The sequence below is a fragment of the Brienomyrus brachyistius genome, chromosome 23 (assembly GCF_023856365.1).
Source record: "Brienomyrus brachyistius isolate T26 chromosome 23, BBRACH_0.4, whole genome shotgun sequence".
NCBI classification, from domain to species: domain Eukaryota; kingdom Metazoa; phylum Chordata; class Actinopteri; order Osteoglossiformes; family Mormyridae; genus Brienomyrus; species Brienomyrus brachyistius.
Window position 1 is genome coordinate 8,996,669 of NC_064555.1, and position 22,618 is coordinate 9,019,286.

Below are 22,618 nucleotides of genomic sequence, written 5' to 3' on the forward strand. Positions count from 1 at the left end.
ATTAGCCTCAGCATGTTTTTGGACTGTGGGGGGAAACCGGAGTACCCGGAGGAAACCCCATGATGACATGGGAAGAACATGCAAACTCCTCACACATGTGACCCAGGCGGAGACTCGAACCTGGGTTCCAGAGGCAACAGTGCTAACCACTGCACCACACATGTGCCCCTTTGCTCATCACATATTAATTAATATATTTGTAATTATTCTGCAGGCAGTTTAATAACTCAATGGGTATCAGTCCTTCCCTCCCCCCCCCCCCCCGAGTTTTGGGTTCAAATCCCACCTCCTGTGGTTCTTGCATGTTCTCCCTGTGTCATGTGGGTTGTCATTTTCAGTCCAAAGATAAGCAGTTAGGCAAACACATGTCTCTAAATTGCCCATGGTGTGCATGTTTATTCATGTCCTGTGATGGATTGGCATTCCATCCAGGGTGTACCCCAGCCTCAAGAGTGCTCTGATGCCTAGGACTAGGGCTTAGTCCCATATGATCCTATCAAAGATAAGCGGCTGGTAGATGATAAATACTGTTAGTAGCATCAGCATTTTTTGCAGATAATAAACTACTGTAAGATCACGCAGCTCTTACTTTGACGCTCCTAATGGCAAATAGCTCATGCTGTGTCAAATTCACCTGCATTAACTTATGAACACAAACAGAACTGTCGTACTGAGAGGAAATTCATTTCATTGGCTTTGTTTTGGGTGTCTGCAGTGTGTCATTCCCTGCTTGTATAAAGGCAAAGGTTTATTTACAGAGTCGCGACAGTTACATGCCTGAGTCCTTTATTTGAAAATTTTAATTGTTGTTTCATTATTGGTGGGCATTTCTGGCAGCTGATGTCTCTTTTTGCCAAGACTGCAAATGCATATACATATTAATTACGCTGCGCTACTAACTCATTTGAAGTATTTATGATTAATCAATGCTGTTGTGACGCTGCTCCTCTGTGGTTTTTGCATGTGACGCATGTTCAGTGACAAGGTTCTTGTCAGGTTATCTCTGACACCCAATTGGCTGACGTCAGGGTCACATGTGCCAGGATATGCGTATGAGGCCCTGCTCTCGTCACCCTGTGCCGTTGATGGATGGAAGACAGTAGGGGACGTTCTGTTGTTGTTGCGGCTTATCTCTTTATGCCTGCCTCATTGATCATTTAGCCATGAGCTATAATGTAAATGTCATGTGCCTTTGATTTATGGGTAATACAGGATGTGTGAAAATTCCTCCCCAGGATGCTCCACCCTGTCAGCTCCCCTGACTGGTCATTTCACACCCCGGGGAACTTCACCACATCTACCCCTATTTAACATCAGTTCCACTATTCAAATATGCAACTCTGGAAATGATATGTGTTTTTTATTTTGTTAAGCTTAGTCTAATGTATCGCAACATGATGTACTACCTTGTTTGATATATATTTTTGTTTAATGTCTGATATACAGTAAATTTCATAAATGTGCCTTAATCATTGTGAAAAAATGAAAAAAATTGTACACCAGACTTCTTTACATTGCACAGCAGGTACTTTTGCTCAGTGTGACATACGAGCAAGGAAAGCTTGTGGTCGGAGAGCAGAGCCAGAAGGTGTCTCTGGAGCTGTGGTGGTTAAGGGCTCTGCTGAAGGAGCCAGTGGTGATGTGATTACTCTACCGGCCACAGGATATGAACTCATGACCTTCCGGACACCATTGGGATCTGGAACGGCGATAAAAGATTCTACATACAAAACAATCGTAAATGTTTAGAAATTTTGCTATTTCACCGTTTGAATGGTTCAAGTTGGTGACAATGAAGCTGTTTTATATTACATGGAAATTAAGGTGCAGTTGCACGGCATAGTGACAGTGGTCTTAGACAAGAGAGACTTTTCCATATACATAAATCAGAAACGAATCAGTTGCAATATATATATTTTTTTATCATGAAGTACTTTTCCATACGAGGAATTTACTTTGAGGTGTCGTGCAAAAGACGCATGGACAATCGAGACAATCTGCATAATAAATTATATATATAAATACAATATAAAAAAAAGGTTGGTGCAGATAATGTGCATATAGTGTAGTGCAGTGTATTAGCAGGTTTCTTAGGTGGGCTGGGGCGGGGGGGGGGGGTGGAGTCAGTCAATGATTGCTACCACAGAGGAAGTGTTCTTTATGCGTCTGGTTTTGGTCTTGATGGATCTCAGCCTTTTGCTGAAAGGGAACGTTTTAAAAAGATGCAGTGATCTAGCTAGTATGTAAGCCCAGAGTGAACGCTCTTATGTGTCTGGGGAAATGAGAAAAACATTATAGGACGTATGTAGTGAAGACCAACACATATCCGTTTGGACAAACGTCTGAGGAAATGGCTCTTTAAAAAAACTCTTTAGAGTCCCGCCCCCTTAGTCCATTCAAGACACAATTTAACAAACTGGAAAACATAATTAGTAATGTAATAAAATGAGCTGAATGGGTCTTTCTTCATTTGTAACTGTTCTTATGTTCAATAATGACATCGTTAACAGTGAGGGAAAGGAGAGTAATGAGAGAGCAAGCAAGACCGCCGGGGTCAATGCTCTGGGGCGCGAGGGCACGCCTCGCCGTGCATTGTGGGAAATTTATCTCGCATTTCGTAAGGGCGGGCATTAGTCAAGCAATATTTGAAGGAGTCAAATTATGCCGACAGCATGAGTACGCTTTTGTGTCATTGTCAGTCCTCCGTGACACCAGCACCTACTTGCTCTCGCCATCATGTCTTTGGTAGATACTGTATCTGAAATTGGTATTTTATTTATTTATATTCCCAGAAGGTTTGGGGATTTACAGGTTAAAAACCCTCTAAGTATTTCGACAAACGTGGACCCCAGGATGCATGGATTTGTGTGGCGTGGGAGACTGTGTGGTGGTTATTTTTTGGCCGAATGTTTTTTACCAGATAGCTAAATTTCAGGGTGTTTGGCTTCTGGCAAAAGGGCACCAGGAACCTATGAACTGTAGGTTTACATATGTATTTTGAATTTGGAAGGATCACAAATCTTTATGACGGCTTACGTTCCTTTGGGGGAGTGAGAATATCTGAACAGTGCTGGGCAGGACAATTACGCTCTACCTCTACCCCGATTACCGCCAGACTCTGCATAAAATGGAAATTTCCTGTAATACACTCTTAGCATCGCCCTGCAGTTGATGCATTTCCATCAACTGCCTTTTCCCAGAATTCCTTAAAGCCCCCTTGCTGTCTTGCTAGCGCCCGTCGTGAAGCATTAAGCATCATCATTATGCTCCCTCCCGGCTTGTAAATATGTTGTAGTCATATAGCCTGCTGATGGATGGCTGGAGTGAGCAAATGGGGGCATCCGATGAGGGCTGGTCCGCTAGAGAGACATTCTGAAGTCGGCTACTTTGGGGTTCCTGGGGCTGGTGAGTGCCAGAGGTCTCTGCATCAAGTTGTTTCCTGTTTTTGACCCCCCCTTGCCACTGCTGCGACCCTCATGCCCTCATCAGTGTCTGGAACAGGGAGAAATCACTGCGACTCACTGAGCCGTCAGCCAGTCAGATCAGTGGGGCTCTTCTGCATTAAATGCGGATAGCTGTGCGGCCCCGCCTCCTTCGCAAAGCCTCAGCAGCGCAACCTGCCATTCACCTCCAACTAATGACACTCACTACGATCCTAAAAGCGGTAATGGACGAGAAATGGAGACGCTTCCGTAAGGTTCCGGCGTCGTCAGAAAGAGCAGCTCATTTCGGCTCAGTGCCCGAGCACTTTCGCGGGACGGGGAGCGCGTCCAGGAAGCCTCAGCAGGTCAGAAGTACCCTCTTCTTACATTCCAGGCCTCCATGCCTCTTTGCAAGCATCCCACACTCTGGGAAAATGTACATAAAAATAAAAATGGGAAATAATGAAATTGGAACCTCTTTGGTCAGGTCCTTCCCGTCGTTCCCAGTGCTGATCCTGGGGCTTGCCTCTTATGGCCAGGCAACACGCCCCCACTAGGATTGGTCAGTAAGCAGGTGATGGAGAATGCCGCAGGCTCTCTGGATCGCGGTGCTGCTTTTGAACACTGGATGCATAATGAAAGAAATCCATCGGCTGCTGTTTATCTGGGCAGAGGGCTCCATGCAAGCCCCGGGTTCTTATCTCATTAATAATCCCAGTTCCGGTGTTAGTGCAGAGTTCATCCTGGACCGTTCTGTTTCTGAAGTGCAGATGATTGCCTAGTCTGCCCCCAGAGGACGGCAACAGAAGACACAGAGTTTCATCAGAAGCCCAGCAAAAAAATAGGGAGAAAGTGTCTCACCCTCCATACTTCTGTCACCTGTTTGGCTTTTAAAAAAGTTGTTTAAGCACCGGAAATGATGATCTGACCCCAAAGCATTTTGAAATCTACATGCGCATAGAAATTTATATGATTCATTACCACATTCATTCCTGAAAAATCACTCTCTAAATAGTCTCATTACAAAAAGCTTATTTCTGGTGTTGTCCTCCGGTGAGTCCAACCAATGAAAGCAAAGTTACGTGAGGCCCGACTGCGCGATTGCGGAGGGGCCGCCGGGCTGGATGACAGCAAACACCCCGCAGCACGGAGGTGTGGACCACAGCGCACTGATGCAGGACCCATAATGTCACGCGATGCAATAACACGACGGTAATAACGGCGGAGAAAACCCAGTGTAGGTGCTGGACACGGTAGACACAAACCCTGCGGGGCGTTAACCGCGACAGCGCCTGGAATGAACCGTGAGGACGACATTACCATTCATGTTTTATCGTGACATTTAGAGCTGCTTAACTGTAAACCTGCAAAATGGCTAGAGAGTGTAGGATGTGCAGCTCCGCTGTGAGCAATTCAGGAATGGAGCTGGAGTAGGAATGTGCTTCCTTTAAAAGCAGCACCGAAGGAAACTCCCACATGGGACAGCGGATGTGGATCTGAAGGCAGCTCTGCAGGCTGGAGGTGTAACAAGCCTCTGTCAGTAGTTATATGTTTGTAGTTGGCTGAACTTATGTGTCTGTACTTTTGTTTTGCCATTTTATCTATCGCAAACTTGCAGCCCAAAAGAAAAATAGTCGGGATGTTATTAGTTATGGGAGAAAAAAACACTTAAAGCTCATTTAGAAGGAGATTGTCATGATTTGTCTGCAGACAATTAGGTTAACCTGTTTTTCTTTACTGGTTGAAAGTGGGTTAAATTAGGCAGTAACTAATACACCACCTTATTTCTCCAGTCACTCGTTACCGCTGCACATGTTTACAGTGCAGATTATACACTTTTAATGGTCTAATCATCCACTGTTAGTGTCCAGAAGTTATGGATTTTATTAAATTTAGCATAATTATTTATTCATGGCTCCTTCCTAGGGCCTGCAGCGCCCCCCCTCCCCCCCCCCCCCTTATTTAATAAAACTGCCAGGAAATAATCAGAACTAGTTCACGTCCAGTTTGAATCAGTTTCATAAACTGTCATTAGAACAGTCTGAAAAAAACAATTATCAGAGAAGCCAAACAATGTGTGGCCTAGTATATGCAACGACACGGTCCGTCCGTGTTTACAGTATTAAGATGGAGGTTCTCCTCAGCTCGCTCACTCTGTATGCATTGCTCATAATGCCATAACATCAATTGTTATTGGCTTATTAGCATCCTGCGGATTTTCATTGTTTCAACTTAATCTGATTGATAACCCGGTATGGGGGATTCTGGTTCTGTAATCCAATATAATGCCTCTTGTAAGTGAATGTTATTACGCCTGCGAAACGACAGATACCAGGGCGCCGGAAGACAAAGAGGGAGGGGGCTGCAACTTCACAAGTCGTTCACATCGCAGAAACTCCCCCCCCCATTCCCTTCTGGGGGGGGGAATCAAGCCTGCGGATTATTTTCACAGTAACTGCTCTGCCCCCGGTGTTTCTCTACGTTCCTGACAAATTATGAAAGGCATTCTGAGCCTTGCTGGTCCTTTTCGGGAGAACTCTCGTGAAAAGGAGCCCTGAAGAGTCGGTCATCTCCCTTTGGAGCACATATTAGCTAATAATGAGAGCGTAGCCCCCCAAAAATGGGGTTGATGTATGTTTTTTTCATAAGTGAAAAAAAAAGACTTTTTGTTTATCATGCACATTCACCCGGCTGGCTGTCACACTGGACCACGGTGAGTCGAGGATCTACTACTGGTCAAAGGTACAACAGCAATAACCGGACTTGCAATGAATCATCCAGCTGGCCCTTGTGCCCCAGAGTGAGGGAAGAGGTGCTCCCTTGGGGGGGGGTTTATTAAATCGTACAAACTGGAGTCATTTTGAAACTTGAACCATTATTAGTTTTTGCTGTGAAAACAGAAGAAATACTATTTTTAATAACAGTAATAATTATATTTACTGCTATTATTGTCGTAGTTACCAGTTTGTGTTGGGTTCCAAGCCCTTCTTTGTGTTTTCCACATAGCTCCTCACTTAACCAGAAGCTCGTTATAGCACCTTATTAGCACTAATTAGCACCACCTTCATTACTGCTGAAAGAGTTCTTATTAACATATCACTGATAGATCGATCGTTAGTGCAGTCATTATGGTTGTGTTATGGCACAGAATGTGATTTGTTTTATTGCGAGTGCCTTGGCTTGTTTTGCTCTGCTGAGGGCTGCTTACCGCTGTCAGTTTCGCGGTGCTCTCCTCTCCTCCCGCATGACAAGGGAATGTGGCTGCATCCCAATGACTGGCGGCATTCAGCCCATATGGGTGCAAACACGGATTCTGGACCATTTCTGAACAATAAACCGGTTCCTTGGTATGATCAAACTGTAGTAGGATGTGGTCTGTGATCCCTCCTTATCTGACGGTGCAGGGCAGCCCATGGTGCTACTGTAGGCATCTGCCCCCCCCCAGGGTGATGCTGTCAGCACCACTTTCAAATACGCCTGATTCCTGATGTAGGGGTACCTCCAAGGGGGCAGACTAATATAACAGTTTATGATGCGTATTTCTACATGCAGTTAGGTGCCTTTGATGGAAATCCGTCATATTTACTCAAGAAAAAAGTGAACACACACAAAAAAATTTAACAAACACTGCCTTAAGAGAGAACATGCAATTGCCACAAACCCAGGGGAGATGGGATTTAAACACACAACCCTGCACATGCGAGACACCAGCACAATCCTCCGAGCCACAATGGCACCCGGGTGACAGCATATAACAGTAAAATAAATCAAATAACAATAAAAACCATATAAATAAAAAAAGACAAACATTCTTCTCTGTGCTGTAATGCACTGCCATGGATCATCTTGAGGTTTGTGCTCTTATTGTATCAATTGCATTTTTAATATTTTTATCTGACTTCCCCAATAAAAGAGTGGAGATATGGCACATCCATGACCTGGGCAAACTGGATCCAGCCTCGATTGCTTGACCTTATCTGCAAGGTTCAGGTTCGGCGATGTACATTTTCGCACCCATTACACCAGTCGACCTGACGTTGATCACATTCACTGTGGCGTAAGATGAGCCAGTTGCTACTAGGGCTGTTTAAAGGAGCAAAGATGCGGTTTTTACCTTAGAGTACTGTTACTTCAGCATTGTAGGAAGGTTAACTCTTTCTGCAGTGCATTCTCCATTCCCTCAAATAATCGCCTGATATTAGTAACGGTAATGATGCTTAGCGCCAGCTGGAGACCCCACATAACATGTGTACGTCATTCATGCGCTCAGGAGCGGCGCTCCAGTGCTACGGTAATTCTGTCTCTCCGGGGAGTCGAATTGATCCTCCGTGTCTTTTCCGGGGGCCCTTCTGAGTTTCCGCACCTGCACGCATCCTGCCACCCGGCCTCATTCCACCCTCCGCTCGGAAAAGGAGGCGGGGAGCCTCTTAATCGTCGCGACGGCTGTGAACCAGAGGACGCGTCTGAAGGTCAGGCAGAGTTAATGTGGCGCCATTATGAAAGGACAGGACCCTCCCCCCCCACTGCCGATCTAACGCTCGGACACAGCTGCTCACGCAGACGTGCCGGGTCGGGTGCGAAATGACGACGCGGATGTGCGGGACATGTCGAGGTGGGCGGGGCTCTGACGGCTCTATCGGCATCTTACTGCGACCGCATCTTGGATTAGGCAACTTCCATATGTGAGTCATCCATTCTTTGGTTTTCCAATGCCCATGTCGCAATTCCACATATGGAGGGGCACCGTCGATACCTTCGTTCAGTTATTCATGAAGCGTCTGAGACCCGAACGCCCCCGCTACGTCCCAGAGACGCACCAGGCATGCAGCTTTGGGCCCCCGATCCATTCAGTAACCACCCAGTACAAGTGTCAAGTCTCTTAAAACAGGCGTGACCCCAATGTATTCCGTGGCTCTCGCTGTATTTATATTTATGAATTCATGCCAGGGGATTTTGCTGTGAAGCTCTCAGTCCTACGTGTCGTTATTAGTTTCTGCGCGCCAGTTTGGGTCGGACATCCATCTGCAGATCTTCACTTTAATAAAGCTCATTTTTTGTTGAGTTTTTATCACGAGTCTTATCAGTATTAGTGGGAGGACTGGATGCTGCCAGTAATCGGTATGATTTGCGTAACCGGCAGATACGATCGGCGCGTTCACACGTTCAGCTCCTGTTTCTGCGGCTGGAGGCATCGCGGCGAGAGCTATTTCAGGTACGAGCTCAGCTCCACTCCGGGGAAATGCGATCTATAGCCTCTGCATTACAGATGCATTCTCTTAAACGGCGCATCCATCATTCTGCTTTGTGACTTAATCCTCTGCAGGTGCGTAAGTCTGTAAATCTCACCCACGTTCCCCCCCTAATTCCCAACACCTGAGTCCACACTGTTTCGTTTTGAAGATTTCTCTGGAATAAATATGTCATTTAATAGGAATAAGTTCAACAAAAACATTTTCGCATGCCCAGTTAGTCTATGTGTGATACAGGATAACCTACCCCAGAAAACTGGGGTAAATGACATGTAACATTATAAGAGAGCGTTTTTCTTGAAGTTGCGGCCACCATTTTTGCATAAGTGCTGCGAGGCTTTAGAAGGGCCCTATGAACTCATATGTGCTGCATCTCCATACAGGGCCTTTGCTGGTCTGATCTTCTGCGGTGAGCACCGCTCTTCTGAGAGGCCGGTGCATGGTTACTGCGGTGGTGGGGTAGCGGGATGGGTGTGGGCGGTGCTCTGGGGCCGGGAGGGCAATGGTGGGTCACGTGCTCCAGCATCAGAAGGATCACCTCCCATGAGAACTCGCCCCCCCTCCCTTGAGGCTTGGTCAAAGGGGAATGAGACTGGTTGGGGGGGGGCGGTGTAAACAGCGATTGCTGTTGCTCTGGTGACCAGGCATGGTTGAGCGACATGTCTATAAACTCATGCGCTGCTTTGAAAGTCACCTCTCAAGTCTAGGCTCAGCCATGGAGACTCCAAGTTCCCTATTGAAAGTGGCGGGACGTTGGCCTCCAGAGGGCACTGTCTGCTGTTTCCCTACCCCCCCCCCCAGCATTTGGGATACCTCCTTCCCCTGGCTGAGCACGTGAAGAGGTGTGAAGCAGCACAGTGATGCATAGGGAATACACGCCTACGGTTTCCGTGCCGACCAGGCTCTGGAGAGTACCTCTTAAAGGTACAGGACACCTATTCTGGGTGCTAGGAGGGAGGGGGGGGTGGGGTGTTTACCGGGCGTTTACCAGGCTCATCATGGCCGCTTCCTACACTGCATCCCGGCGGAGGTCGTGCAGCTCGATCTGCCTTTGAAGCACCATGGCCCTTTGATGGCAGATGAAATGCGGGGGGCCCGATGAGGCGTCCCTCCCCCAGTTTTAAAGTGTCGTCTCCGTCTCCACTTCAAAGCCGGGGCCGCACACGTATAAAGCGACAGACCTTTAAGTGCGTTTGAAGGTGGCCCGATAGCCGAGGCCCGGTGACATGGCACCTTCCTGCTAATGAACGCCAGAACGCCCAGGCCGGAACGAGGGAATTACATCTGTGAAGACGGGATCAGAGGAAATGTAAGGCCTCAAGCTAAATGCAGAGGGATAGAATAGTTTATTCGGTACAGTAGGATCGTTGGCAACTTTATTAGATACACCTAGCTGGTACCGGTTAGGACCCCCCTGTGTCCCCAGAACCACTTCAAAGCTAGACGGGCAGGAGGTTCAGAGAAGCCTTTCTACACACCTCTGTTGTACCGAGCGGTTATTTTTGTACCTCCTGTTAGCTTTAACGAGTCTGGCCGTTCTCCTCTGACCTCTCTCATTAACAAGATGTTTTTGCCCATAGAACCGCCACTGACTGGATGTTTCCCATTCATTACAGCATTCTCTGTAAGCTCTGGACGCGGTAGTGTGTCAAAATCCCAGTTGGGTGGCTGTTTGCTGTAACCTGTGTATCTTCAACAAAGGGAGTAACTTAGATCAGGTATCTTAGACTTTCTCATGCTTAGTCAGACAGCAACCTTTTGTCCCCATTTGAATGCTGTTTTGTTACAGCCAGTTGATTTCCAGCTAATAAGAATGAGCGGGCGTACCTGTTATACTGGCAGCTGAGTGTATTTGGCATTTTTAGGATAAGGATCTTGTTTAAAGTTAGCTTTAATTTGGAGTTATGAGCTCGGTAGGACTTTCAGATTTCTCTAAACTTTTCCTGTAGTGCTAAAATCTGTACAGTATTAAAGGAAACATTCAGTATTTTTCTATATGTAATGGCCACTCGATATAACCTCAGTGGATTAAAAAGCGCAATATATTCCTGTAGTTCAATAAATGCGTGACCTTGTGGTTAACCACTGAAATTTTATCTGATTTTAATGTGAAGCTTATTCTTACTTAATGAGCTGCCTTCTGACACCAGAATAGACAGTAAGCCCAGAGCAATAAATAAAATGACTCCTCAGGTAACGGTCGGGGTTGAAAAACCCATGAGACATGGGGACTCAAAGGGGTTAAATATGCCGGTGTTGAGGAGGGCAGTTAGAGACCGTGGGGACCTGTAGAGAGTGCCTCCCCAGTAGCCCGGAATGACCCATCGTGATGCGTAATCCCAGACAAAGTCCGTGCCCCCTCATAAATCGGTTACCATTTGTTGAGGCGCACATCTGAGCTAAATTCTCCAGGAAATTTCTGAGCGAGTCTGACGGATTTGCTCTTAGTCCATCCATCCGGCCATCTTCCAAACACCGATCCTGGTCAGGGTCACAGTGGGGCCTGGAACCAATCCCAGACAGCACTGGACACATGCTTGGGGCACACTCTGGATGGAATGCCAGTACTGTATATCACACTCACACCATGGACAGTTTAGAGATACCAGGTAGCCTGCAAGAGGGAACCCACCCACATGGGGTAACATGCAGACATCCAAAGACACATAGCGGAGGTGGGATTTGAACCAACAACCTGGCAGTGTGAGGCCACAGTGCTACCCAGTCAGTAGTCATATAGTTATTTACCATAAACAAATCACTACACTAGTGGTGAATGCGGAACCTGATGCTATAGGTCTGTTATAAACTGACAGTGAGTCACTGGCCTGGTGTATCATTGCTTTGATATCTGACCGGAGCATCGTTTCACTTGCTAGGGGCTCTGCCCCTTTCCCCAGTATCCCGGAGAGTCACGTTTACTGTGTGCAGGCAGGCGAGCGAGTGCCGTCGTAATACTGCCTGCTGGTTCCACACCAGCGAAAAGAACAAGGAGAGGAATTCCATCTGTACTGTAGGAACAGACACACCTAGGGTTCTTGTTTTATTAAATGACTTTAATGACTGATACTAAAATGCATCAACATTTATGGTGCAGCCGGTACAGGGGGTCGCATTATTAAATGTACCTGGGGGGTGGCAGATGCTTATCTTTTTTATATAGGTTATTTTCTCATTTGACAGTGGCGGCCTGGGGAGCACCCCCCCCCCCCCCCCCAAAAATGGCTGTCTGCTGATTTAAATGTTATGGATATTTCTCCTCACTGGGGAATTAAACACATTATGATCCACCGGAATGTTCCGGGCAGCTTTAACCCAGATGTCCATTAGCACAGTGGCATGAGCCCACGCGTCTGCCTCACACCAGCCAAGCCCGGGTCAGCATGGCCAGGACAGAGTCCAAACCGGGCACAGTCTCCAGGTGAGGCATGTGAACAGTATGTGATCTGGCAGAGGAAACACTGGCAGCTGTATGGCTCCAAGGTGTCCCCCTTCTGGGGAAGGCAGGCCTGCCCACACAATCCCAACATGACAACCTTAACCCCTACCCCTAACATGACAACCTAACCCCAACCTTAACCTTAACCATAAGTAACCAAACAAAATAGAAGACATTTGACATTTTTAGTTTTTTGATTGCAGTCACAGATTTTGATAAAAATGAGTTTCCCCTTGTGGGGACTGAAAAAATGTTTGCTACAATGTCAAAATAACTAGGTAATATTTGGTCCCCACAATATAATATATACATAACACGCACACACACACACACACACCCACACACACACACACACACACACACACACACACACACACATATTTACACCTTCTCCCACTGCCTCTTAATATGTAACCCAGCAGCACTGGGAACCACAGAGAAAAGTTCAGGTTCGTTCAAGTCAGGACTAAAAAAAATAAAGGCAAAACTGACAGGCATCAAAGAGAACATGGCCTGGTGAGATCAGGCGGAGTGGGCAGCATGTGGGGGGGAGGAACCCTCAGCTGGATGAGTCACAGGACAAACAGGATCCAAAAACGGCCCGCTTCCCGCCACGCAAACCCTCAGTGGCCACACTGGGCCCACGTCACGCTCCTGCTCTTCAACGGCACCGCGATGCTCCTCTTCCACAGAGAGGACGTTTCCGCAACTCTTCATAAATGAAATCGACTCTGTACATTCCTACTGATGGCTTCACACAGGGTGGCAGATAAACGAAGCCGGTATCCTTCCCAGAATGCTCCGGGCCCACTCTGTGAGAGACGTTTTCATTCTGCACCCCCTGACCGGCTCCGCTCTTCCGTACGGATGCGGCGTGCAGAAATTCCACATGACTTTGCCTTCGGAGACCGACTGGAAGAGCAGACTGTTTATTTTTCCGCAGGGGGGGAGAGCAGGCCATCGCACTGTAAAAAACAAAAAAACAGATTATGGAGTCAGCGCTGTGCTTGTAGTGTATGATTAACAGGCTAATTTCTGTGCAGGTCTTGAGATGATAAACCCCACTCGTGCGTGCTCGCCGCTCAGGGCTGCAGCTAATGGCTGGAGAAGGTAGCCGCGTGATGCGGCTTTAAGGATATTTTAGGTAATTCTGATGCGTTTCTCAGGGACACAATGATATGTTCCTGTCCGATCTGAAGTCTATCTCTGGCATCTAATATGAACAGTGAGAAGAACCTGCAGGCAAGGTGTTGAGCGGCGATGAAAGGATCATGTGATCTCGCCCAACGTCGCAAAAGCATGTCTTCTTGGGTTGATGGTGGGGGGGATGGGTCACGAGCACATGACCTACATGTCGGGAAATATTAATCAGTCTGGGAATAAGCCTGGGCGAACGCAGCAGGTAAAATAAAGAAACAAAAGCGTGATAAGTCAGTGTGCCTCTTGCTGGTGACCATATTTCTGAAACTAGCTGTTTAACTGGGATTTATGTGCAATGAGAGACAGATTCTGTTTGCTGTGGGATGAGGAGAGCCGGGCGCTCGAGAGGGATGCATCTGTGGTTATGTGCAGGGGGGTTGGAGGTACAATGTGAGACATCGCTTTCCTGCTCTGCTCAGTACGAACAACCCGCAATATGACAAACATATAGGTAATAGCTCGGCACTGAGGCTTCCCAAAAGACCCCGAGTGTCTGTAGCCGAGCACGGACAGGGCCGAGTCTGGCGAGAAATCTGACCGTCACCCGGTACGAAAATCCAATCTTACATTTGTCATATAGTTCATTTATGAAATACGGAATGCGGTTGTCATGGAAACGACTGCGGCAGCCGTGTCACCCCCGGAAAGATTGAAACCTTTTATTTGAAGTCAGATTTAGAAAAGAAGGCAGGGGAAAAATGGGAAAAAAAACACGTTCAGAGTGTTGTGCTGTTTGGTGTCAGGAAGGCAGTGAGTCTCAGATTCCGTCAGATGCTATTATCTGTTTGCGTTACAGCCGCGTCTGTGTGCTTAACCCTTTGATGGGCCTTGCTGTGTCGTGGTGTCACTCTTGAGAGGCTTTGAGCCCATAATCTGGGCGTCTGCTGAAGCGGGAGACACACAGACCCCCTGCTAGCAAATGCACTCCCCCTTTGTTCCTGTAAGCAGCCAAGCCCCGGAGCATCCCAGAGCCCGGTTACCCTCAGCGGTTACAGTCCTTATTAAGCACAGACACCCGGGATGGCGGGGGTGGAGGGAAGGCATTAAAGGCGGCTCAGGCCTCACGGGACAGCCGCGCCGAAAAGGAGGCAACGGACCAAGGAATGGAGAGGAGGAGAAGTACAGGGAACGAGAGAGAAAGAGAGAGAGAGAGATAACGGAGGAGAGACGCACATCAGCTGTGTGTATTCTCCAGCTAATCTGTGTATGTGCCCACGCACCGCCTCCCACACCAGCACAAGTGCAACCCCCCCGCTTGGCAGCATGCGGACACAATGATCCCTCTCCAGAGCCCCCCCACAATGGCTGCTAGCAGTGTGCTAAGGCCTGCACACTAAGGGCCCCCAGAGCACCCCCCTGCCCCATTGATTTCCCTGGGGAACCAGGACTGCAGAGTCCAGCTGCTGTACCATGAATCTGATACCAACATTAACCCGACAGGAGAAGGACCCCCCCCCCCCCCCATAGCGGGGGTAGTGCAGGGATCCTTATATAGAATTCCTCAGCACCACAGTGCCTGAGAACTGCTGTTGGACCTTCGGATACTGATACATCACGGACAATCTGTGGCTTCCAGCTCCTCCTAGTAGAATCGAACTGAAGTTTTTTTTTTTCCCATCATTTCTTCGTAAAGATGGCCCTGAAGTGGCTGGGTAACGCTAAGCCTGTGGCTTTAGCGTGGCTGTAATCTACTGGGGCTCTGCCCTGACATGTGAGCTCTGAAAGAGATTAGATAGGAGAGAGTGTTTGCGGACGGTGCTCGCCACGTGTTTACGGCGGACGCGGGGAACCGCTGACGGTCCGGGGCATGTGAAGGCTTCCGATCCTGGCTGGGATTTCGCTAAGATTCTGCACAACCCACCTACAGGCAGCAAGGGATTTTGCAAAGAACTCGTTTCACCTAAACTTTGGTTAACTAGATAAACCCTGGAAATGGAACCTTAGCAGTACTATTTATGATTTGATTTATTATCTTGTTATTTTTTACCTTTTATTATTAACGTCCATAAAAGGCCTTTTATTGCGTTTTATGATCACAGACGATTATACATAATCAGTTGACAATGAAATGCAACACAATGGCATACACAAAGGAGAGATGCTGGCTCAATGGGTTAGCATGTTGTGCCAGCAATCACAATGTTGCTGGTTCAAATCCCGTCGTCTGTCGAGTGTTTTTGCTGTTGAGCCTTTAACCAGTGACAGTGGCTAAAAAAAAATTGTGGAGGTAAGAAGATGATGCATTTTACAATTTTTCCGAATTTTTCCGAAGTGGAGAGAAAACAAATTTTTAGTATGACTTCATTTCCAAGTTACTTCTTTCAAATTATAATCCACCTCCTTTACCTCTATGGACCAGCCACCTCTCCACTTAACCCCAATTGTTCCAGGGACTGGCTGACCAACGGCCTGCTAAATAAATAAATCAGATAGACGGTAAGTGGGTCTGAAGTCGGATGGCTTCACACATAGTGATGAGGGTCCAGTGCCTAAATGCCTGTGCTGCACTCACGGTAGACCATTAATACAAAAATGTGTGGACCCAGTTACAATGTATCAGCTTCTGATTGATTATGATTAACCAATTATTATCGGCACTTCTTTGGTGATATTATACAGTAACATTTATAACAGCTAATGGCTTAGATCATTTATTTACTGAGACACAAGCACTTTATCTACTTTTCGTTAAAAACGACAACAATTCAGATATTTCACTTGCGGTTACTTGTGAGCAGATCAGTCATTAATCAGAAAAGCAGGGCACCTGGTTAATGAGCTCCGGAGGGTAACTAACTGCTAACCTGCTTTCTTTCAACCAAATCTGACAGCAACTGAATATAAATGCAGGGGAAAAGTCACTGATCTCCGGTTCCCCATTTCCTGGGGAAAACTACATTTGTTTACGGTCTTTGACATTCTGGGAAACAAAGAAATAAGCGACCCTGCATTGCTGGTGCTGCACTGAATGATTTCTTAACTGAACTGATATGGACGTGATGAAAGTGGCTCATCCGTGTACATTGTGTCTGAATATAGCTACAGATTCCATAATTGTTTTCTGCAAATATTCACTTTCTAATCCATTTCACTTGTCAATTAAATAATGCTGAGTTTTGACTGCATTGTTGCCTGGAAGCGTACACACATTCTTCCGCCTGTGTGTCTCTCTCATTGTCACTGACATAAAGGGGCACTTCAGAGTGGCGGGCTGGCGGGGGCACCCCCCTCAGCCTGCCACCGAGCCCACGGGCGCCCTTAACAGGTGCCTGTTCAGTCAGTCTTTCAGCAGAGAAAGAGCAGTGTGCCCGTAAAGGGGCTCCTCAAGGAGTGAGGGTCTGCCAAGCGCATGACTGTTGGACACCAACGGCCCGCGGGGATCATGTGACTTGTCCCATGCCCATCATCTGGCTTGGTATTCTTATGGGATTCTTCACCACTAATATCCATGGTAACATGCCTCCAGTTGTGTGTAGCAACGTAAAGGGCCAGGTAGCTTAGATGAGTATATCTCAGCTGAAGTTCTGCGTGTGGGCAGCAGGGATTGCTCTGTGGGTAGCCTCCCTGCTGCCCCACATCTCCTGCATTGGGGGTTTCAATCCCACACTTTTGCATGTTGTCCCAGCAGTCCAAAGACATGCAGTTAGACTAATGTGTTTCTAAATTGCCCATAGTGTGTGGTAATGAGCATGCGTGTTCGTGCCCTGTGATGGACCGGCACCCTGTACCCCAGCCTCAAGCCCTGTGCTGCCTGGGATAGGCTCCTGCTCCCCCCTGATTTGGTAAAGCAATAGGGGTTGGTAGATGGATGAATATTGGTTGTAGTAGCAGTAATTAAGATCTTGCTGCTGTTGCTTTGACAGTGCTAATGGCTAATGGTTCATGCCATATTCACCTACATTAACTTATCACTGTAGTGTATGCAAGTGCATGTGTGATGGGCTTGTCTTTCATCCAGGAATAGGCTGCACACCTCCGTAACCCCGGGCAGGATAAGTGGATGGATGACGGATATGGGACGCAAATGAGTATAGAGCTTCACTGTAACGGCGAGCGCGGAACATGCAGAGACGCTGCCGGCAATGAAAGCTGACACTCACCCCAGACACAGGTGCATGAGTGTGTGTGTCTGTTAGGATCAGGATGCTGAAGAATATCTAATGGACGGTAAGATTAGGTATCGTGGAAAGAAGTTTGGATAGATGCTGCCTTCGGGTGTTCTGCCCAATATATCAAGCCCTGAATGTGGAAAAAGTAATTAAGCCATAAGTTGACAGTGTGATCTCCAAGCCCACATCTCTCACAGCAAACAGGCATCGCGCATCCCTCACTGCAAACAGGCACTGCAGATCCTGTGCATCATGCTCTCCTGCTGCAGTGAAGGATGGCCTAAGACAGACTAACAGTGTACCCTGGAGAGGAACCTGGGGGGGGGGCGGGAAGGGGAATGGGGCGTGTAACCTTGGGACCTCAGAGTTTTTTTTAATTTCCGCCACTAGTCTGCTGTAAGAGATTTTTTGTTCTTTTTTCTGCTATCTTCTGCCAGCTTGCGCTGGCCTTGTGCAATGCACGTTTCTGTATTGGTAAGGTTCTCTGGGGCAGCTATGTGAGGAAAGGCACTTTACACAAATAGAAAAGAAACGCTATCCAACAATTCTAAAGAAAGCTTGTGCCAAAGTATATAGAGCAGGGATGTCAGACTCCAGTCCTGGAGGGCCAAAGCCACGCACATTTTTGGGAATCATTTATGGTGGAACATTGAAAGAGCTAAGCTACACAGGGCCCCGCCCCCCAGGAATGGAGTTTGACACCCCTGATATAGAGTGTATGCTTACTGTAGTATAGAAGTCTGCTTAATCACTGCATGTACACTTCAGACGTCACTAATTAAGTAGTTATTTAACGGGGCTTGAAGCTCCCCCAGATCTTCTCAGTTATTTAAATTTCGAACCTAGCAATAATAAGCGCAGTTTTGAGGCACGGGTCCATGTCCCGCATGCAAAATAAACACTGTGCTTTCAGCCCGAGAATGCCATTCCCATTAGTGAGCCATGGTGGCCCACATCTCTGTTTCCTGCTGCTGTCACATGGTGTGATTGCACATGTCGTGGCCGCGCCGGATTGCTAAGCAGTCAGCTGTGGCGGGTACCTGCAGGTGGCAGCACATGCCAGATCCTGGTGTGGCGGGTACCTGCAGGTGGCAGCACATGCCAGATCCCGGTGTGGCGGGTACCTGCAGGTGGCAGCACATGCCAGATCCCGGTGTGGCGGGTACCTGCAGGTGGCAGCACATGCCAGGTCCCTGTGTGGCGGGTACCTGCAGGTGGCAGCACATGCCAGATCCCTGCATGGTGGTTCAAGAGATATATCCAGATCAGACTTAATGATTTTGGGCACATGTTGTACCTGAGATCCCGTTCTTGACAAAACATCACTAACATAATTGAAAGTGGTCTTGATGAATATTTGAAACTATTCTGACTGTGATTCATCTCATGATGATAGACGCCCCAGACAGCGTCGTTGTTTGTGTGACTCCTGTGAAGTGCGTTTGACGTAGTTGTGCCTTCAGATAGCCAGGAAAACCCTTTAATGAGGAGGAATGTTACCCCTGGTTTGGACTGAGGGAACCAGGTTCGGTTCTCTGACACTCTAACCATTCATCACTCAGACAGGAAAAGAAATCCTTTCCTGCTGGAAACGTAGTGTACGGGAAGTTCCTGCAGGCCAGCTGGCTGCACTGTGACCTTGGCACCTCCAGAAGTGACACATGATCTATATTCTGCTTTCAGCTTTAAAACACATGCCCCTCTGGAACAAAATTATTGGCAGGGTTTCGAATCCATCGGCACGTGAAACAACTGGGAAATAAGCACCAGTTTGATCTTGAGTGTTACACTGTGTGAGCAAAGCCTCGCAAAGGTTATGCACTTCAAATAATTTTTCTTCAATAATATTTCAGTGTAGTAAAGGTCAGGTTAATCTCCAGGGGGTGTCATCTTATAGGCAGCACATAGACGCGATTTATTTTTATTTATTTTAATGACAGATACACTACATTCTTAGAAGTACCACGGTGATGATCCTACCGAAACCAAAATACGGATACGCCTCCATTGCATCATAAATCACAATGATTAAGGTAACAGCAAGGTCTCATTACATGATTACGCTACCTGGCTACAGGGCGGGGCTCTCTAGAACTTTGGCAGGCCAGTCTGTGTGTTCCGGAGGTGAGAGTGAAGTCCCATTACATGGTACAGCTACCCAGCTACAGAGTGGAGGCTCTCCGAGGTTTGGCAGGACAGCCCATATGTTCTAGAAGTGACAGTAAAGTCCCATGATGTGGCACAACTGCCTGGTTACAGGGTGGGGACTCTCCTGAGCTTTGGCAGGCTGGCCCGTGCATTCTGAAGGTGACAGAGGTGGTATGACTGCCTGGCTACAGAACGGGGGCTCTCCCGAGCTACGGCAGGCAGGCCCTTGCATTCTGGAGGTGACAGTGAAATCCCTTTGTATGGTATGGCTACCTGGCTACAGGGAAGGGGTTGTCCCTAGCTTTAGCAGGCCGACCTGTGCATTCCAGAGGTGACAGTGAAGTCCCTTTACATGGTACAACTGCCTGACTTTAGGGTGGGGGCTCTCCCAAACTCTGGCAGGCTGGGCTGTGTTTTAAGGAGGCACCACTAGGGGGAGTGTTGGAAAGGCAAAACTTTTCAGCCACCCACCCAGGGGAGTGCTGCAGCATCCCAGGAAGAGTGATGCTGGCATCTGCTTAACTTGACAGGCACCGTCCATCGCGGTGAGCCTGGGCCATGCCTGCCTGTCAACAGGGGGGCCCTTTTTTTAAACCAGTGATGGTATGCAGATCTTGGGACTCTCAATCTGAGAGATGCAGAGTGGGCCCGGAACAGCACGGGGTGTGACTCACTCGTGACTTTCATCCCTCCACCGGATTCGGCAAGTATTAAGTGCCGTGACTCGAAGCATGTCCCCTGAGCTGCCTGAGTTAAAAATCAACGCCATGTGTCCCATCATGCATCATACAGGAAGGGATTAAAATAGGAACAATCCCTTTTCTGTCGGTGCCGGCGCAAGATGCTCAGAAAGAAGTAAAACATGACAAAGGATCAACACATTTTCCTCCACTAATGAAAGGTGTATAATGAATTAACCTGCACTGTCCATTGACAGCGATGTTCCTTATGAAACCTTACAGTAGATGGAAGGCTTTGACTTATATCTGCTACTGTTTACTTCTTGACATCTGCTGCCTACCAGCAGAGACGAATGGATGAACCAAAATATGAAGTAAGACAATAATGCATTGATTTTGTTAATAAGCTTAGGAAACGTTTGAGTGAAAATCAATCAGCTTGAGAACTCCTGCAGAATCAGACTTCGGTACTGGGTCCAAACCTTGCTTGATAGTACCATAAAGGCCACCGCTGGAAGTTGTCCCTATGAGTCCCTTTATTAGTTATTGCCAGCATTGGCCTGCATCAATATAAATTTAATTGTCAGGTTCGTAGTTTACACTGAGTGATTCCTCTGCCTGCAGTAATTGTGACACAAGTCCAGGATTGGTAGTTAAATCCTGATGTGAAATGGCTTGTAGACCTTCACCTTTCCTCTGAACAAGGGGACCCACAAGTGTATACTGCAGGAGTCAGGTTGCTGAAATGCTTCGGATATTTTTTTTTTGTAGTTTTTCTCTGTGTTTTTACGAAATGCCCGTAATCCTTCGTTTGCCTTCAGCAGTCAGTAATTTGCAACCTGACTGCACTACACGAAAGCTCAGATGTGGAGCTGTTCTTGCGGCCTGCATGTCCAGGGGATGCTGTACAAATTGCAGGCGAGAGCGGGCGCATGTCGGCGTTCTCCTCCTGTCCAGGAGGTCCTTGTGGAAGCGATCTCACCCTTAGCGAGTCCAGTTACGTGAAGCTACGTCACTCATTCCGCATAGTTTCTGCGCATGCGTACTTGCTGCCGTGCTCGTACGTTAGGGGAGCCCCATGCTAAATAGACATTAGCATTTAGAGTATTAGCCTGTGATGAGGCTGGGCTGCCTGCCCGTGCAACCGAAACGTGTTTTTTGCTCAGGTGGGGCTTCCGAACAGCAAATCAGAAGCATGACGTACCACTGTGAGCATCCAGCTGGCCTGGATGCTGGAGAGCACAGAAATAGGATTTTTTATTTCCAGTCATACTGCAGCAGCATCTTCTGACCTCGTCACCGGTGAAAAACACCTTTGATTCTGTGTTTATGTGTAACAAAGTGAGACAGGAAAGGGCAGATTTTGCTTCAGATCATTTGGGTCTTTTCTGAAGCTGTTTTCTGCGGGTGGTCCTACAGCATGCACCCACACGCTCTGGTGGCCCCCAGCACCCCCCCTACCCCCTGCACTTCCCTTGACATCAGCCCTACCTATCACTCCACTGAGGGTCTGCCATTTTTCCCTGCAAAGAAAGCGTGTTTTCTTTGTGCCTTGTACACAAATTAATTTTCTTTCACGCCCTCCGTAGCCATAGCAACACCATTTCAAACATCGGCCCTTCAAATGAGCTCGGATTGTCCCGCCGCTTGTTGTCTCGTAATCGTCCTTCTGCCGCCGTTTTTGGTGTAAAGGAGACTCATCTTTCGAGTCTGAGGTGAGTCTTTGGTGCTTGAAGTATGCAGTAGTTCTTCGCTGAACACAGTGGAAACCATTCTGATACTGCCTGGGGTTTTTACTCCAGCTTGACGTTACACGGCCAATATTCCACCATTCCTATCGGTTACAGAGCCCCACCCTCAAATCCCTTCACCGGGGTTTGTCCAAGGACCCTCCATGTGAAAAGCCTCACCGTCACTGCACATTACCGCAGCTCTACATAATGTTGAATGCAGTGCACCTGTTAGGCCACCGTCCCATTTATTGTCTGCCAGGGGAGGACACTGCATTAATGATGCAGAATCCGTCATTACACTGCAATTGTCGCTAACTGTCTCAACCGGGCAGAGCGAAGACTGCGTTTTCTACAGAGCCACTTCCAACGGGCGGCCACTCATCTAAGCGTTCGTTGCGGCCTGACCCACGGTATCGTAGTGTACCAGTGGAGTGGAATTAACCACGTCGAATGGAATTACTAGCTCCTGTTATCTTCCCGGTGTGGAAGAAGGTTCTTTCATTTTCCTGACTAATGGAAGATGACAGAGGAAATGCATCACATCATGCACATTCTAAAACAATCTTTGGATAGATGGATGGATGGATGGATGGATGGATGGAAAGATAGATTATAAATCCTGAATGAAGTTGCAGGTT

General features: G+C 47.6%; 2 protein-coding genes across 3 annotated transcripts in view; one reads left to right on the top strand and one right to left on the bottom strand.

The window, feature by feature from the left end:
• elmo1 (engulfment and cell motility 1 (ced-12 homolog, C. elegans)) overlaps positions 1-22,618 on the bottom strand; it is a 293,132-nt gene that overhangs the window by 173,803 nt on the left and 96,711 nt on the right. Inside the window, exon 1 of one of the 2 annotated variants that reach the window (XM_048994303.1) lies at positions 19,192-19,195. The exons of the other annotated variant lie outside the window; for it this stretch is intronic. The gene's annotated coding sequence lies outside the window, so the exon portion shown is untranslated. Of the gene's footprint in view, positions 1-19,191; positions 19,196-22,618 lie in introns of those variants that run through there. 2 annotated transcript variants of the gene reach the window in all.
• gabbr2 (gamma-aminobutyric acid (GABA) B receptor, 2) overlaps positions 1-22,618 on the top strand; it is a 148,100-nt gene that overhangs the window by 11,528 nt on the left and 113,954 nt on the right.